Source organism: Opisthocomus hoazin, chromosome 2 (assembly GCF_030867145.1).
Source record: "Opisthocomus hoazin isolate bOpiHoa1 chromosome 2, bOpiHoa1.hap1, whole genome shotgun sequence".
Taxonomy (NCBI): domain Eukaryota; kingdom Metazoa; phylum Chordata; class Aves; order Opisthocomiformes; family Opisthocomidae; genus Opisthocomus; species Opisthocomus hoazin.
In genome coordinates, this window is record NC_134415.1 from 110,458,925 (window position 1) to 110,475,835 (window position 16,911).

The following is a 16,911-nucleotide window of genomic DNA, read 5'->3' on the forward strand; positions in this document are numbered from 1 at the left end:
TTGCTGAGGCATTTTTTACATATTTGAAGATTTATAGTGTTTCAATGAGAAGCGTCTATGTGTTTCCTCTCTTCTCTAGAGCAAATCTACCACTTTCATGTAACTTTTCCATCAAGAAAAGACGGAGCACTGTAATGTGACCCTCAGTGCATTTCTTGCTGCTTAGAGGACTCAGAGGTACTGATGTGATCACAGACTTTGCTTGGTTTTCTCCTCTGTGTTTTTTCAGTGGGTCCTTAGCTTGTTTGAAATTTAGTACCCAAACTTGGTAACCCATTTTCAGCTGGTACCTAGTAGATATTGAGGGGATTGGCTATGCCAGTATTCTGTCGGAAAGACTGCTTCAAGTTTCCTGTGTGCAGTACTTACATATATTTCATAATGATAATTCTTTTTATGATACTCTTTCTGCAGTGAGGAAGAGAATGTGTTTTTATGTCAGTTGTGCTATTGTATATGGAACAATGATAGGCTCCTTGAATACATAGCATAATAAACCATACCAAGAAAATAAATACATAATAATAATAAAATTAATATAAGCATTCAGGTCTAAGGAAAGTAATTCAGGAAAATAATCACCAACAAGGAAAGCTATCTCCTCCCCTCTTAGGACGTAGTACTTTTAATCGAGGTTAGTAGTGAGTTTATATGTAAAACACTTATTGCAGTCTTGTACGTTGTAGGTAGTTTTCCATGAAATACATTTATTTGTGTAGTAACAAGTGCAACTACAATTTTCAGTATAGGTAAAAGATAATAACAAAGACTGTTCACAGCTTTACTTTGATAGTATCATATTTAATTGATAATTAATAGTAATAAAGAGAATATGTCCAAATTTACCTCACATGACCTTGAGGGATTATTTCTGTTTTAAGATCCTAGTGTTTTAACAAACAGTCTGGTAATATTATTTAAGGGAAAATAACAACAGTTTTCTGAAAATATGCGCACTCTTTCTCCCCATATTTATGTGTATATATATATGAACACACACATATGTGTACTTAAGTATATATATTTATATATAAAAGATCTGGAAAAATATTTGTGTTGGATATACTGAGAGGAAATATTAAGCGTGAGAGAGACATGAGACTCAGATTTAGCTCAAATAGATCTTGGACTGAACATCTATATGTTCATAATGTGAATAAATCACCAATGGACTTTCATTATACAGAGGTACTAATAAAGGTGAAACTGATAGGCTAGTTTGAAAGGTAGCTTTGAATTAAGCAGTGAGATTAGTTGCTGCTTCAAGCAAACATACTGAATTTGAATTAGAAAAAAAAAATGTGTCATGGAATACGTTAGAAAATACATCAGTTACGTGATAAAAAAGAGATTTCTTATCAGGAATTTTACTGTGAAGGATTTTACTATTTTGAGTCGTTGAGTAAAATACCCGAACTTGTCTGAGTAAAATTCTCCTTACTGACTAAATTACTGATTTCATAAAATGTCTCGTAAGCTGTGATACTTTTTGTGAAATTTAATGTTCTGCTATATGACAACACTGCAGAATCATATTTCCAACCTTACTTTGTTTGGATACAATACTGTTTGATAGTTACAAAGCTAGAATTGTAACAGAATTAAACAGTTGCTTTTTTTTTGGATCTCTACAACCTTTGTGCTATCCTAAGAAATGTAATTAGTCAGCTATTTTTGTAGTCTTTGAATTTTTCAAGTATAGCAAAAGTTATTTTGTTGGTATTGACCTAAGCAGCAGCTGAAGGCATTTGCACTTCAGTTTTTGAGATGGGGTGAATGTTTCAATTGTATTTGATTTCATTGTTCAACACAAGCACTTCTGTAGCAACAATGGTAATAAATACTATGCTCACAGCTTTGGCTTAGAGACCTCTCAGCTGTGATCACTGTGTTTAAAACTTTCAAACTAAGGTGTCCTAGATCACTCTATTGAAGAAGACTTTCCTGAACAAGTTCACTGAAACACCCAGAAACTCAATTCAAGAGCATAGCTTTACATTTCTCAAAGACACGATTAAATGGTCATCCAGTGCTGGAGACCAATACCCAAAGTGTTACAAATCACAGTAAAGAATATCCTGAGTTCTTCCTGAGCACTTGCCCTCCTCAATGCTGTTAAGTAAGAGAAAGTTTTGCTAATGCCAATGACTCTTCACCAAGTTTAGGCCTTGTATGTTTTTCCATGGGTTCTGTCTTCCATTCTAACAAAGGTTACATTTTTTTCATATCACCAAAGTTTTTGCTAATTTCAGAGAGACAAAAGTCTTGTCCCACACAAAATGAGAACAAATAAATGCAAACACATTTGTGAGTTCAAAAGTAAAGCAATGTAATTAGCTACAGAGTAATTCTAATGCCGTAGGTAATTTTTTCACTTCCAAAGCGAGGATTTTTTCTCAATATATCAAATATATCAATATATCAAATATATCAATATATCAAATCATCCAGTTGATTCAGCAGATGAGGAACATTACTAGTAATCTCCCAGATTGTGAGAAGGTACTGTTGATGTTATAGCTTCTCAGAAAGATTTTCTAAGACAGTTCATGCTTTTTCTAGAGTTTTTTTCAATGTAATTTAATAGAATATTGCTTTTCCTGTATTGTCTTTTTGAAACTGGCTTAAGACAGAGTACATTGTACTCTATCATTGTACAATAGTTGTACAGTCATTGTACAATAGTTGGTGATGTGCTAATAGCTTCTAGATATGTATTATTTTTATATATCTGTTATAATCAGTATTAACTATTTATGGTAAAAACTGCAGTAAGTTTACAGTCAAATAGATGTAGAGTCCTGTTCTCAGAGATGTGTAAATGCATATCCTGAACTTTGAAAGGAAGCAGATCGTTCAGTCTTGTTGTACAGTGAATCTGTAAGGAATTTTGTCAAATCCATTGAATATACTTTAAAAAATCATTAGACACAATATATGGATAAAGTGTATGAGCTTTCATGTGTTTACATCTTTCTCTCTGTTACCTGTTATTCCCATGTTTAATTACTAAAGTCTTTATGGACTTGTGGAATCTATAGGATGGAGACTGTAAAAATGAATGGACTTTGAGATCTAACCGCATCATAAGTACAAGTGACTTACTGCATATAGTATTGGTAATTTTAATTGTATAAACATGAAACAATCAAATTTCTGTTTTGTATTGCAGAGTTATCAAGCTAGCAATCACAGTTTGTCACCTTGATGCAATTTTCATGAGACCTGCTGCAATGATCTGACTACTGCCGTGAGCTCTGTTCGTATCTCATATAGCATGTGGAGTTAGACAAGCAGCAACGATGAAACAGAACAGTGGGTTCAGCTCACTGAGGCGTGGTGAAAATAGTTATATAAAATTAAATAAAACCCAATGGAATATGGATAGTTTGCATTTTGCCAGTTTCAAAAAGGTCCTCTCTTGAGAGCCAAAAATGGTTGGATCCTTAATTTGAAAGCATTTTCCCAGCTTCTGTGATAAAAGGTGACTTATAACTCACATTCTGCTGTATTGAAAAATCTTTTATTTTATTGTGTTTAGTTCATTTCTGACTGGGGATGCCGTATACCCTGGCAGGATTGGAACAAACTCCGGACGTTCAGCCGCTGAAACATTCTTGGCTTAAAACCCTGTGCTCTGCAAACACAGACCGTGTCCAAATATCACATCCTGCCTGCCTGCATTTGGGACCATCTGTTTGGAGGACATGGTGTCAGTTTGATGAGGGCTTTTAACAGTTTCATTTACACTCATATGCCAAGCAAAGATGGTTTAGAATGGAAACATATGTGATACTTTCTTCACAGGTGTTTTTTTCTGTGTTGACTCCAGTCATTCACAAGGGTAGTACACTTAGGGTAACCAAGCCTAGTCTGAATAAATCGGTGAGCGTGACGTGAGATAACAGTCAAGCTGCACAGCGTGGTGTAGTCATACCTGATATTCTTCATCTCTACACCTGTACTCACCTTGGCTTCGTCAGCCTTGGAGATTTATTCCAGTGAGCCAGCAAGGTCAAGATTAAGGATGAGTTGAGCCCAAATGGAGGTATTTGCGTTTATAAGGAAATTAGAATGGGTGAAAAATTTGCGTTATGCTAATGTCATGGTTTAACCTGGTAGCTGGCAGCTAAGCATCAGACAGCCACTCGCTCCTCCTGCCCCCAGTGGGAAGGAGAAGAGAATGGACAAAAAGTAATACTTGTGGGTTGGAATAAAGTCCATTTAACAAGACAACAAAGGAAAGAATAATAATAATTATAATAAAGAATACGCAAACAAGTGATACACAATAGTTTTTCTCACTGCCAAATGACGGATTGCACGGTATGTCCCTGAGCAGGCTTTGCAGAACTCATGGATCCCTGCCCCCCACCAGTTGACATTTGTATACTGAGCATGACGTCTGTGGTGTGGAATATTTCTGTTGGCCAGCTTGGATTAGCCTGCCTGGCTGTGCTCCCTCCCAGCTCTTGTACACCTGCTCATTAGCCAAATGTGGGAAACGGAAAGAAGTCCTTGATTCTTCAGCAACAACTAAAAATGTCCAGTGCATTAGCAACATTCTTCTCATACTAAATCCAAAACACAGCAGCTACTGGAAAGAAAATTAACCCTATCCCAGCTGAAACCAGCACAGTTAATGAAGGTGAAGACTGAACACAAGGCCATCTTTGAACATAAGGCCTCATTTGAACATAAGACATTTGTATCTGAATGGTATTTAATATTTGTACACTATTTCCTATTACCACTTAAAAATTTCTGCAGTATTTTTTTAGGATTATTCATGTTTTCTATCATTAATTTTTAATTATCTTTGCCAGTGTTCTTTTTCTTTATTACTGCAAAGCTGTCTGAAGATAGTATCTGCTCCCTGTTCTCTCTCTTGGACCTATGCCTCCATTTCTAAATTTGTTTTCAGAGGACACAGAAGAACCTTCTGAGCATTTTTGATTTCTTTTTTTGTCTTGTGGAGACTAGGCAGGCTGCAAAAGGCAGTAAATCTTAGTAAAAAGGACATCTTAAGGAACTGTCAAAGATCAGTCACAAGTAAAAGGAAGGTATTTTGATTCCAATTCAGGAAAGTATTTTTATTCAATCGAGAACATACTTGAAGTCCTGTTATACAAATAGCAGTTGTTGTATATTTAGTGAGAAATGTATAGGTGGATGAATTCTTGAGTTGAATTTCTAGAACAATTTAAACTACTGGGATTTGTTTTGAGGGTTAAATCCTAATGCAAGGGACACATTTTTTACGTAAATCTAAAGAATTCTTTGGGTAGAAGGATGCAAAGACTTAATTTTTAAGTGTATGTTTAACTGAATAGGCATATACTTAAAATCAGGTCTAGTAAATGTTTTTAAGATGATAATGTTTTCATTGTTAATGAAATGCATATTTTTATGCATCAAAATTATTCATAAATGATTCCTGGACAGAAGAAAATTTAGGATGAAATATATGTAAGTTTCACTTTCATATTTTGTTTTGTTGTAAAATTTGTGTAAATTTTTTTAATAGTATTTAAGAGCTTGATGAATCCAGAAATCATTTTTATAGAGAAAACAAAAGCATTCCCATTTTAGGTCAATTTGAAATCTATTTTCATTCCTTTGGCTTGGCTAAAACTCAGAAGCAATGAATTAACTGTCCAGCTCTAGATTTAGGCAGTTGCTTATGTACTTTCATAAAGGGAGGCTTTATGTCGTAGAATCATAGAATGGTTTAGGTTCAGAGGGACCTTATACATCATATGGTTCCACCCCGCTGCCATGGGCAGGGACACCTGCCACTAGACCAGGTTGCTCAGAGCCCCATCCAACCTGGCGTTGAACAAGTTAGTAGGCACGGTGTGTTGGGTTGATGGTTGGACTTGATGATCTTAGAGGTCTTTTCCAAACTATGATTCTATGAATTTCAGGGAGGGGGCATGCACAACTTCTCTGGGCAACCTGTTCCAGTGCCTCACCACCCTCATCGTAAAGAATTTCCTGCTTATATATAATCTAAATCTACCCGCTTTCATCTTGAAGCCATTACCCCTTGTCCTATTGCTACATGCCCTTGTAAAAAGTCCCTCTCCAGCTTTCTTGGTGGCCCCCTTCAGTTACTGGAAGGCTGCTATGAGGTCTCCCTGGAGCCTTCTCTTCTCCAAGCTGATCAGCCCCAACTCTCAGCCTTTCCTCACAGGAGAGGTGCTCCATTCCTTGGATCATTTTTGTGGCCCTCCTCTGGACCTGCTCCAAGAGGTCTGTGTCTTTCTTGTGCTGAGAGCTCCAGAGCTGAACACAGGACTCCAGGTGGGGTCTCACAAGGCGGAGCAGATGGGCAGAATCCCCTCCCTTGACCTGCTGGCCTTGCTTCTTTTGATGCAGCCCAGGATAAGGTTGGCTGTCTGGGCTGTGAACGCACAGTGCCAGGTCATGTTGAACTTGCTGTCAACCAGCACCCCCAAGTCCTCCTTCTCAGGGCTGCTCTCAATCCATTCTCCGCCCAGCCTGTATTTGTGCTTGGGATTGCCCCAGCCCATGTGCAGGACCTTGCACTTGACCTTGTTGAACCTTGTGAGGTTCGCACAGGCCCATTTCTTAATCCTGTCAAGGTCCCTCTGGGTGACATCTTTTTTCTCCAGTGTGTCAACTGCACCACACAGCTTGGTGTCGTCGGTAAACTTGCTGAGGGTGCACTCAGTCCCACTGTCCATGTTGCTGACAAAGAGGTTAAACAGCACGGTTCCCAGAACTCAGCCCTGAGGAACCCCACTTGTCACTGGTGTCCACTTGGACATAGAGCCACTGACTGCAACTCGTTGAGTGTGACCCAGGTGGAGCTCCATGCACTCCAGCTGGTCATTGACCTAGAGGGTGACATTCCCTCCTCATCTCCCCTGCCCATTCTTCCTAAAGAGCCTGTATCCTTCCATTCTAACATTGCCGTTATTGGGGCCATCCCACCACGTCTCCGTGACGCCAGTGAGGTCTTAGCCCTGTACGCCTGCGCACATCTCTAACTCCTCTTCTTTATTCCCCATGCTGCATGCGTTTGCATAGAGCCATTTAATTTGGGCCCCCAGTAAAGCTGATTTACTGGCTGGAGTTCATCTGTGCTGCCCTTCAGGTGCTATCTTGCTGACCTGTGATCCTTCTCCAGGCTCTGGGCATCTACTGCTGGGACCAGCATCCAACTGGTAGGAGTGGGATGGACAGAGGTTCCCCTCCCCCAGCATCTTTAGTTTAAAACCCTCTTTACCAGCTTGGCAAGCCTCTAACCAAAGATGCTCTTCCGTTTCTCTGTCAGATGGACCCCCATCAGCCCCCAATAGGCCAGGTTTCTCAAAGTGATTCCCATGGTCAGAGTAACCAAACCCCTGTCTGTGGCACCAGGCCTGTAGCCGTTTGTTGATTTGCCAGATTTGACTGGCTCTTTCAAACCTCTTTCCTGTGTTTGGATGGGAGGATCGATGAAAAAAACTGCCTGCACTCTGCAGTCCCTCACTGGCACTCCCAAGGTACTGTAATCCTTCTTTCTACCCCTCAGACTGCTCCTGACTATCGCTGGTGCTCACATGAAAGGACAGCAGCAGATAATAGTCAGTGGAGTGTACGAGGCTAGTTAGTTTCTTGGTGTCATCCCTGATATGAGCCCCCAGTACGCAGCACGCCTCTCAATAGAATGCATCAGGTCGGCAAATGGGTGCCTCCGTACCCCTCAGAAGGGAGTTGCGTACTACTATCACTCGTCGCCCTTTCTTAGTGCTCTGGTTGTCACACAGAGAGCAGATCGGGCTGCCTTACTCAACTCCAGTGTCTCTTCTGATGTGATGGGTCTTTCCTCTTCACTTAGCAGAGTGAAGTGGTTTTGCAAGGGCAAAAATATAGTACGTGTATGTATATGTGTATATATATGTGTGTGCATCTAAAAAGTGTGCATTAGGTTCCTGATATTCAGCAATGCTATTCTGTGAAGTGTATAAAGAAATTGTATTCAAAGAGTATGTTAATGATCAAATTATTCTTCATGCATGTGAAGAAGATCAACTTTCAATAAAAGAGAATTAGTTTTGCTTAGGAGCTATGTTAAAATAGAAAATGTTTCTGGAAGTAGTATTTCAGTTCTATAGAATTTTATGACAAATATTCTTTGGAAGGTGCATTTTGCAGTTTATGAAACAAAAGTGAATATATTAAATCTCAGAAAAATTATTTGTCATTTCAGTGTTCCTATGTGATTGAGTGGATGCCAGTGACATGCATAGTTTCTGTTCTTTCTTCCATTCACCTATCTCTGACAATGTGGTGCCCTTATGAACTGCAGAAACGTGATGAAATAGCACTTGAAGTTACTACATGAATTTGTTACCACTGCAGTCCAGGTTGAAGAAAAAGGTTAATGATAATTATTCCTTGCAGAGAAGTTAGAGAATTGTATGGTATGTTTTCATTCAGATAAGAAGTTTTTGGAAAGAGCTGCCTGAAGTCCGTTGGAAGGTGAATGGTGTTTTGGACTTTGGATTTGGAGCTTGCTTTTACCGCAGTGCTTTGGTACAGAAACTGGAGAAGCAAGCAGCTAGACAGAAAACATCTTTTAACTGTAACAAAAATTTCCATTCCATTGAAAATACTAATTAAAATCCGAGTAAAATGATTTCACATTATTTTGGGGCGAAGCAGTCAAGAATCATACAGAATATTTGATAGAAAGAGCAAATATAACAACCCTTCTGCATGAAGATAATGTCACATGGAATAATACAAGAAACTTAAATTTTTTAAAAGTATCTGCTCTTCTTATAGTGACATCTTAGTTGTCATGGCTTTTCTTAAAAAGACGAAATTTAAAGTACTTACACTATTAATGTTTCATTTTTTTTTCCTTGCTTTAAGGATTGATGTTTTTCTATATAGGCAAAATCAGATGATGAAGAACTGGTTTACTGAATGCGTGTCAAACTGGAAGTATTATTTTCTAGTAAAAATTTATCATGATAACCATTCCTGTGGGCGCTCTCTGCTGCTACACCTACAAGCTAATCTGAGCTACATTAGGCTTCTTCCTTAATTAAAGAACTAAACTGTTGTGTCTAGGTTTTCTTAACTGAGTTCATACTATAATGTTACTCGTTTGGAAATGCCTACAAATAGGCGCATTGCCATTTGATTTGGCTTAAGGATCTTGCATGAAGACATACAATACCTGGACTTCTGCAGGAAACTCAGACCATCTGAATTTTTCTCCTGTTGTTTCCTAAAGCAGGTCTAAAGTCTACCTAATCACAGTGTATGCTGGTACTCCTTACAGATCATTTGATGAACTGGCAATGCAGCTGGTGTCAGAAACCTGTTTGCAATCAGAAAACCGTCAAAAAGCCTTTTGATAATCTTTGCTTTATTTACTCATAAGCTTTAGACTGGTAGAAATAAAACTGAAATTTGAAACTTTTTTTTATACTGTCTTTCAGAGCACATTTAATCAAAAATAATGTCACACCTAGGACTTTTCTAGATTCTAGTCTTGTCAGTTTTGGTATACGCGCAGCCATTGTCCCCACCAGTTCAGTAAAAAAGTGGCAAATTTTGGCTTTAACACAGGCTCTCTGAATTATTAGGCAACAGTAACAAAATGTTATTTTGAAATTGGCCTCAGAAAACAGTTATAATATCAGCTGCCTTCTAAAAGCCATGGCAGGGAATATAAGAATTTGCTTTTTAGGTTAAGGTTCCTTAATGCCCATTGGTATGCTTTTGGGATTGCTAATTGTACTTATACATCCTCCTTATTTTACTTCTTGGCATATATAAAATATAAAGCAATATTTCTTTGTAATAAATTTAAGCTTATCCCATTAATTATTTGCAGTGAAAAATATTATAAATTTGTTGTTGCAGTAGTTTTCCTTTTGAGTTGAATTCAATGCTATCCATAGACAGAAAAACTTTTTTATCAGTAGAAGATTCTAGTGAGCAATATGTTCTGAAAACCTGTTTTTTTGCTGAGGTCATCTAAAAGGAGAAGGTGAAGGAGCAAAGCCAATGCCAAACACCTATTGTCAAAACAGATTCAGCTGTGTAACTTTTTTCCTGTTTGGTATTTTCTGATTTATTTAGAATTCAAACATTTCATTTGAAAAAAAAGGTATAAGTTTTAGCAATTCATGTCTCGTGTTTTCAGAGTGTGCTGCTTTACTAGCTGTAAAATCTCCACTTTAAGCTAATTCTGTTTAAAAAAAAAACAAACTCGCAAGATGGTCATAAGTCCAGAAGTAATTATATACTTGCTGATCATTTGAGAATAGAGTGGAGAATGAGGTGAGAGAACTGCCCAGAAAGGACATTTATAATAGAGAGAGATGGGAAATCACAGACATAAACAGATACAGATAGATAAAGTGGGAGAGAAGAAAAAAGCAACAATGGAACAGAGAAAATGATCACAGAATCACAGAATAGTGGGGGCTGGAAGGGACCTCTGTGGGTCATCTAGTCCAACCCTCCTGCCGAAGCAGGATCACCTACAGCAGGCTGCAGAGGACCTTGTCCAGGCGGGTCTTGAATATCTCCAGAGAAGGAGACGCCACAATCTCCCTGGGCAGCCTGTTCCAGTGCTCCGTCACCCTCAGAGGGAAGAAGTTCTTCCTCATGTTCAGACGGAACTTCCTGTGCTTCAGTTTGTGCCCATTGCCCCTTGTTCTGTCACTGGGCACTACTGAAAAGAGTTTGGCCCCATCCTCCTGACACCCACCCTTCAGATATTTATAAGCATTTATTAGGTCCCCTCGCAGCCTTCTCTTCTTCAGGCTGAACAAGCCCAGCTCCCTCAGCCTCTCCTTGTAAGAAAGAAGCTCCTGTCCCCTCATCGTGAAGTGATGTTTCGTTACAGCACAATACTAGATATGACACTAAAAATAGGAAGTATGTATGTGGTCAGAAATGACCATCACTTCAGGATTTTTTTTCAGCAGAATCTGACTTGGTTACCTTTTTCCAGATGTGATTCTGCTATCCATGTGTAATTGTGGGGGATGATTCTTCTTAATTTCCCTAGCAAGTTTTATTAAAAACTTCTAAGAAAATCTATCTGCTCCAGATCAGTGATTGTTTGCTCCTCATGATCCTTATTCTTTTCTATGAATACAGTTCCTGTATCACTATTGCTCCTGTAGCAATCGGAATTAGAAAATCAAAGCCCAGGTGTCTCTCAGCAAAAAGATCCAGAAAATGAGGTGGGTTACATAGAGTGTGAACGATAATTCTGAGAAAACTCAACATTTCAGAAGTAAACTGTAAAACTAAATCCTGTTTTCATTCAGAATATCTTTATATACATCAAATGCTTCCCTAATAGGTTAATGTTATTTCAAATTAGTGATATTTTGAACAAATAGACTAAAATATATAAGCATATTATACAAATACATTCCTGTATGCGCCTTTGAAAACCACAGAATTGTTGACGTTGGGAGAGACCTCTGGAGGTCATCTGTCCCAACCCCTCTGCCCAAGCAGGGTCACCCAGAGCCAGTGGCCCAGGACCATGTTCAGATGCCTTTTGAATATCTCTGAGGATAGAGGCTCCACAACTGCTCTGCACAACCTGTGCCAGTGCTTCCATCACCCTCACAGTAAAAAAGTGTTTTCGTGTGTTCAAAAGGAATTTCATGTGTTTCAGCTAGTGCCCGTTGCTTCTTGTCCTGTCAGTGGGCACAACTGAGAAGAGTCTCGTGCTTTCTTCATCGCATCCTCCTGTCAGGACTTCATACCCATTGATGAGATCCTCCTGATCCTTCCTTCCTCCGGGCTGATGAGGCCTTCTACAGGCAGCTGCAAGCAGCCTCACAATCACAGGCCCTGGTTCTCATGGGGGACTTCAACCACCCTGACATCAGCTGGGAAGACCATACAGCTAGGCAGGCGCAATCCAGGAGGTTCCTACAGAGCATCGATTAGATAACTTTCTGATGCAAGTGGTGGAGGAACCAACAAGGAAAGGCGCGCTGCTGGACCTCGTGTTAACAAACAAGGAGGGACTGGTGGAGGATGTGAAGGTCGGAGGTAGACTCGGCTGCAGTGACCATGAAATGGTCGAGTTCAGGATCCTGCCTGGAGGAAGCAGGGCGATAAGCAGGATCAAAACCCTGGACCTCAGGAGGGCTGACTTTGCCCTCTTCAAAGAGCTACTGGGAGGAATCACGTGGGCCAGGGCTCTCGAAGGCAGGGGGGTCCAAGAGTGCTGGTCGCTCTTTAAACAACACTTCTTCCATGCACAGGAGCAATGCATCCCCCTGAGAAAGAAATCTAGCAAAGGAGGCAGGAGACCTGCATGGTTAAACAAGGAGCTTCTAGCAGAAATCAGGCAGAAGAGAAAGGTCTATGGAATGTGAAAAGAGGGACAGGCCACTTGGGAAGAGTACAGGAACGTGGTGAGAACATGCAGGGATGCGACGAGGAAGGCCAAGGCCCACCTGGAATTGAAGCTGGCAAGGGATGTCAAAAACAGCAAGAAGGGCTTCTTCAACTACATCAGCAGCAAAAGGAAGGCTAGGGACAATGTGGGGCTGCTGCTGAATGAGGCGGGTGTCCTGGTGACGGAGGATGCAGAGAAGGCAGAGCTACTGAATGCCTTCTTTGCTTCAGTCTTCAGTGCCCTCAGGAATCCCAGGCCCTGGAGGTAAGAGAAGAAGCCTACAAAGAGGACGACTTCCCCTTGGTCGAGGAGGACTGTGTGAGGGATCGCTTAAGCGATCTGGACGCCCACAAATCCATGGGCCCTGATGGAATGCACCCATGAGTGCTGAGAGAGCTGGCGGATGTCATTGCTGAGCCACTCTCCATCATCTTTGAGAGGTCCTGGAGGACAGGAGAGGTGCCCAAGGACTGGAGAAAGGCCAATGTCACTCCAATCTTCAAAAAGGGTAAGAAGGAGGACCCAGGGAACTACAGGCCGGTCAGCCTCACCTCCATCCCGGGGAAAGGTGATGGAGCAGCTTATCCTGGAGGCCATCATCAAGCAAGTGGAAGAAAAGAAGGTTATCAGGAGTAGTCAGCATGGATTCACCAAGGGGAAATCATGCCTGACCAATCTAATAGCTTTCTACGATGGCATGACTGGCTGGGTAGACGAAGGGAGAGCCGTGGATGTTTTCTACCTGGACTTCAGCAAGGCTTTCGACACAGTCTCCCATGATATCCTCCTAGGGAAGCTGAGGAAGTGTGGGCTGGATGAGTGGTCGGTGAAGTGGATAGAGAACTGGCTGAATGGCAGAACTCAGAGGGTTGTCATCAGCGGCGCTGAGTCTAGTTGGAGGCTGGTAACAAGTGGTGTCCCCCAGGGGTCAGTACTGGGCCCAGTCTTGTTTAACTTCTTCATCAATGACCTGGATGAAGAGTTAGAATGTACCCTCAGCAAGTTTGCTGATGACACCAAACTGGGAGGTGTGGTAGACACACCGGAAGGCTGTGCTGCCAGTCAGCGTGACCTGGATAGGCTGGAAAGCTGGGCAGAGAGGAACCTGATGAGGTTCAACAAAGGCAAATGCAGGGTCCTGCACCTGGGGAGGAACAACCTCATGCACCAGTACAGGCTTGGGATGGACCTGCTGGAGTGCAGCTCTGCGGAGAGGGACCTGGGTGTCCTGGTGGACGACAGGTTAACCATGAGCCAGCAGTGTGCCCTGGCTTCCAAGAAAGTCAATGGAATCCTGGGGTGCATCAAGAAGAGTGTGGCCAGCAAGACGAGGGAGGTTCTCCTTCCTCTCTACACTGCCCTGGTGAGGCCTCATCTAGAGTACTGTGTCCAGTTCTGGGCTCCCCAGTTCAAGAAAGATGAAGAGCTACTGGAGAGAGTCCAGCGGAGGGCTACAAGGATGATGAGGGGACTGGAACATCTCCCTTACGAGGAGAGGCTGAGGGAGCTGGGCTTGTTCAGCCTGAAGAAGAGAAGGCTGCGAGGGGACCTAATAAATGCTTAGAAATATCTGAAGGGTGGGTGTCAGGAGGATGGGGCCAAGCTCTTTTCAGTGGTGCCCAGTGACAGGACAAGGGGCAATGGGCACAAACTGAAGCACAGGAAGTTCCGTCTGAACATGAGGAAGAACTTCTTCCCTCTGAGGGTGATGGAGCACTGGAACAGGCTGCCCAGGGAGATTGTGGAGTCTCCTTCTCTGGAGATATTCAAGACCCGCCTGGACAAGGTCCTGTGCAGCCTGCTGTAGGTGACCCTGCTTCAGCAGGAGGGTTGGACTAGATGACCCACAGAGGTCCCTTCCAACCCCTACTATTCTGTGATTCTGTGAACAGTCCCAGCTCCCTCAGCCTGTCTTCACATGAAAGGTGCTCCAGTCCCTTCATGTCTGTGGCTCTTCACTGAACTTGCTCCAATAAAACCACCTCTTTCTTGTACTGGGAAGCCCAGAGCTGGACACAGCATGCCAGGTCTATCTCAACAGTGCAGAGTAGAGGGGAAGGATCACCTTGCTCCATCTGCTAACACCACTCCTTGTTATGTAGGTGAGGATGCTGTTGGTGAGGGCACATTGTTGACTCATGGCCAGCAGGTTGTCCAGCAGGACCCTCAGATCCTTCCAGTTGTCTTTTTGATAAAAGCAGCAGTACTCATGCATACCCAAAATACGAAGTAGTCTACAGTACACTTTGTAAATCTGTCTTTTCTGCGAACACATGCAGTTATTTTAAGTGCCTTTGTCTTTCTCAAAGGAGGAGCCATTTCCTTTCCAGTATATCAATTTATTTAACAGTCGTTTCTAATAAATTCTGAAAAACACGGTAGTTGTATTTTCAGTGAAAGAAAGCCAGAAATTAATGTCACAAGGTAGCATGGAGCTTGGCTAAACTATTTAGACAAACATTTCTGTCATTGTAAGAAGTAATAAATAATTTCAAATTCATCATAGCTTATTCCAATTTCATTTCAAATAGCACAGTGTCTTCTGAAAGTATACTTTTGCTTGCACTTATGGTTAGGCATTAGTTTAACAATTAATTCGTGTCTTGAGCAAAACTTACTGGTTTAGAAAACATCACTTTTTGCAGCAGCAGTTATTTCATGGGTTTCTTATCAAGTATTCAGCCAACCTAATACTGTCTAGCCTTTTGGAATCTGATGCAACTACATACCGTGATATGGTAAAAGGTTTAGTACCCAGACTGATTTTGTAGCAATGTAAGGTCAGAACTTACAGAGTTTAGATACAGTTTTTTCCCCTTGGCAATATGATATCGGGTAATGTCTCTTGATTTTACAGTTTTATGTTTGTTCTCTAGTTGCCTCTCTACATTTAGCTTCCGTCTGTGTAGCTTCTTAGTACTGAAGTAATCTTGAGGTAGTAAATAATTGAATAAGAGCTATAAGACTATTTTGAATTATGGGCCAGTGGGGAAGAGAAGGGAAGCAGAAAGTAAAATTAGGCAATCCCTAATTAAAATACAAAGTCCAGATTATTGCTTTCAGTTTTCCTGTCACCACAGAGTGGCAAGAAATCACATTTAATTAATTGTGTTAATTTCTTTAAAGGATTTACTTTTGGTATACTCCCCTGGATTTTCCCATCCTAATAACTACATATATTTATATGGAACAAAATAATAATTTTCACTTTTGAACGCAGGAGTGCCAATTTCTATAAATTGTGGTTTCCATAATTTTGCCATATTAGTGCTTCTAAGAGCAGTGGCAAAAGCAGTTGTCTTTTGACCAGTGTACCCATTCGGTGTCTATCCCCACCTCTTGTACACATCAACTTTCCAGCTAGGATGCCCACCCTATGACTTCACCAGCTGTTCTAGTGCTGCAAGAAAAACGCAGCCTTAGGTTGTGTGCAGCACCCTGTCTGGTGCGGTGGATAGAACAGAAAAAGACCAAGTTTGTTAGTACTTTTATGGAGCAAAATGGGAAGAAATTTACAGTTGCTAGCAGGTACGTTGTCCTACACAATTCTGTGTATCAGTTGCATGCACATGTTGCCATATGCCAGGCTGTAAGGAAAACTATGTCCAGTGATCAATTCTTGCTCAGATGCTTGGATGAAAGTCTCGCCTGGTGACACTTGTGGTGCCTGTGCGCTGTTATAGCTCATGTTGTTCTTCATATAGTCCAAGCTGAAGAGAAAACAGTTTCGAATTCCCGGGACAAACCAGTTTTATCTTGTGTTACTTTGCAGATGCAACGCTGTATTCTATGCAACTGTGCACCGTGCCAGCTAAAATACTGTTCTGCAGGATGGCCTCAGCTTTTCAACAGTTCCATAACCTATTCCCAGAGTAGCATCTTTAGTCATTTATCTGTGAGTCAGCAGGAAATTCATTCTGCCATTAAGGCAATCATGATCAGTGTATTGAGGAGGATCAACGGCAATTCCTGTAGCACTGCTGAATATCCTGCTCCTTCATTCACAGAAGGCCCATTATTATCTCTCCAAACCTGTTCTCCGTGCTACATCCAGCCTTTGCCTGCTCCTGTGTCCGGTACCTGTCTCACCTCTCATCCTGTGCATCTCTCTTATTGAATCGATTCTTACAATGTGCTGAGTTTTAGTGTTTCAGGCTTGTGTATGCTTACATCTAGAAGTGACTTCTGGATGAGTAGATACATTACGTTTAGGAACATGAAATTATCTCTTTCTGCTTGCTCCATAGGCACTGAGAAAAAGTGGAGAGAAGTCCCAGTTCCCCATCTGCCACTTAATTCAGCGTGGGTAACATAGCACATTAGAATAATGGCATGCATATTTGATGAAACGCATTGTACTGTTGACCTACAGCTTTTCTTTACATGATAAACTGAACACATATGAAGAGGAAGAAAACTAAACTAAGGAGACCTCGGGGTCAAAAACAGAAATCTGGAAAGTTTTGTTTGTTTTTTTAATTTAAACAAAGAAATGAAATTTAATT

General features: G+C 41.1%; 1 protein-coding gene across 1 annotated transcript in view; it reads left to right on the forward strand.

The window, feature by feature from the left end:
• Nucleotides 1-16,911, forward strand: part of SNTG2 (syntrophin gamma 2) — a 323,296-nt gene that overhangs the window by 159,607 nt on the left and 146,778 nt on the right. The window lies entirely within an intron of this gene.